The sequence below is a fragment of the Lactuca virosa genome, chromosome 5, assembly GCF_052849685.1.
Source record: "Lactuca virosa cultivar CGN04683 chromosome 5, Lactuca_virosa_CGN04683_v6, whole genome shotgun sequence".
NCBI lineage: Eukaryota > Viridiplantae > Streptophyta > Magnoliopsida > Asterales > Asteraceae > Lactuca > Lactuca virosa.
In genome coordinates, this window is record NC_136430.1 from 367,289,291 (window position 1) to 367,291,845 (window position 2,555).

Here is a 2,555-nt window from a genome sequence, read left to right on the forward strand (position 1 = left end):
TAATTAGCTCCGTGACTTGATCTGGTGGTCTTGTAAAAGTAAACACCTCAAAAATCATAGGCGTTGAAAATGGAGGTTTCAAATAATTTTCTTCTTTTTCCCAATACTCTTTGGGTAAAGGCTCCTCCCATTCTTCCCATGCTTCCTCTTTAAAGTCTTCAAGCTCATCATGTTCAAGGAACTTTGTGTGTTCATGCCTTACCAAATTTGCATTGGCACGGGATGGGTAAGGGAGAGGTGGTCAATTCGGCTCAACTACTGAAAAATCATAATATTCTCTTATTGCCCACGACGTGGTAATATTGCTTCCACGTTGTGTCAACTGGGCAGCTTCACGATACTATCCTTCTTTTTCTTTCGCTTTTACTTCGAGTGACTGATCAGACTGTTCTTCTATTGAATCAAGTACCCTCATATGCACCAATTCGTCTTCTTCTTCTGTATAAACAACCATGACTTGAGAGACTGAGATTGGCTCGATTTTTCTTGAAGGTGTATCCGGTATATTTTCTTACACAAGCTTTGTTAATTGCCCGTGTAGATGCTCAAATAGATTGTTGTTGTTCTCTAAGTGTTGCATCTGTAGCTTCATGTCATTTTTTTGCTAGCTTCCATAAATCTAAATAGCATTGACTCGAGAGCAGATATTTTCTCAGATTGGACTTGTTCTATTTTGTAGAGATCATGCTTTAGTTGTTGAATTTATTTTGTATCTCGATCTCTCTTGTACTAAAATGCACAATCCCTTGTAGAATGGGGTCCCCCACAAGTTCCGCATCTATCTTGAACTGATCTACCCATTTTTGTGATCTTTTCTTCCATTGCATCGAGCTTTGCAATTACTGAACTGGTAGCATCTTAACCTTCATCTTTACTTGATTTTCCTCTAGTGAATCCTCTTTTGAGTTATGATACTCTCTTGAATACTTAACGAATTCGTCAATCAAAGCTTTATTTGTTGTCAGATCCTTCTTTGTCATAGGCCCTTGAGAGTCTAGAAGTTGGTGAGTGTACACATTGACTCCATAAAATATCGAGATTTCTTGTTGCACATTGAAGTCATGTTAAAGGCAATGTCGTAACAATCTCTTGTAACACTCCCAAGCTTTGTATAGCGACTCCCCTTCTAATTGTTGAAAATTTTGTATGTTTCTTTTAAGCTTCGCCACTTTTGAAGGAGGGGTAAACTGGTTTATGAACTCAGTCTTAAAATCATCCCATGTCATGATTGCTTCAAAGGGAAGTGATTTTAACCATTATTTTTCTTCAACCTTGAGTGTGACCGGTAAAAGTCGAAGCATCACAGCATAAAAAGGTAGTTCCTTTATCATGCTAAGAATGTGTCCTGGTAGTTCGAGCTTTGTAGTGCTTGGGATTTTTGGTGGATCAAGACCATATATGTTGTCGTTCCTTATATGTCGCTTGTACTCTTCCATTGACATGGTCGTGATGTCCCCCATCTTTCCTGCTAAAACAAAACTAGAAAAACACGCGTAAAAGGAACAAAAACTAAAATAAACAAAAAACTAAAAAGCTTAAGTTCTCACGTCGTGACAGGTAACGTTCACGTCGTGAGCCCTGTAAAAAAAACAAAATAATTTATTTAATGCAGAAAATTAACTTTTTGATGTTTTTACCCAACAAAAAAGATCGATTAACCTAAAGCAATTAAATTAACAACTGAAATACCCATTCCTTGGCAACGGCGCCAAACACTTGATGTGCAATTTTATACTACCTATTTTAAATTTATAATCCTAACCTACATAACTAACTAATTGCACTTAGGTAGTTTACTGTCACACCCCAAAACCGGAACGGCGGAAACGTTCTGGGGCGGAGGACGTCATGTTTAGTATCACAAGACATGCTTCATAGTAAGCAAAGTAATAAACAACCATTTCATTAGAAAGAAAGTGTTTAAAAAGTATGTGATTCACATAATATAGAATACATAGCAAATAAAAAAAAGACATGAAGCTATACTGCTCCATCTTCTGAATCCCAGTGCGCGAACCTGTCTACTGGTCTCCTGAGAATACAAGTTATTTTGAAAGCGTAGATCAACATTTAAGCTGGTGCGTTCATAAGATTTTAGTGATGTTGTAAGTAGTAAGAAAGTTTGTAGAAAGTTGTAGTAAGTTGTAGTAAGTTCTTGTTTAGAAAAGTTTGCCTGTTCCTCCAGAAAATCCTATATTTCCTGCTTTGATGAAAGATAAGTAAAAATGACTCTACAGTCCTTTCTATGAGTATTAAATGGATACAAGTTATATAAAACTCAGAGTAAACAAACAATCGGTTGTGTGTATCTGCCCTAAGCCCACAACCAAACAAGGAACAGGAAATGAGGCAGAAAGCACACATCCCATTGTTTGTTAGATCATCGTTGTATATAACCCTTCCGTATTCACTCGGTACTCATGGAGTTAACTGTAATAATTCCTTTATATTTGATGAAAAGATCCTTTAAGAAAACCCTTATTTCTTATAATAAAATGATAACCACAATAGTTCCTTCTATAATCACTTAGTTTATACTAGTTATATATAATCTA

General features: G+C 36.3%; 1 non-coding gene across 1 annotated transcript; it reads left to right on the forward strand.

Moving 5' to 3' along the window:
* Window positions 1-1,056: 1,056 nt before the first annotated feature.
* On the forward strand, window positions 1,057-1,163 carry LOC145118126 (small nucleolar RNA R71). The gene has a single exon (XR_013713106.1). It is a non-coding gene; the product is annotated as a small nucleolar RNA R71 (small nucleolar RNA).
* Window positions 1,164-2,555: the final 1,392 nt, after the last annotated feature.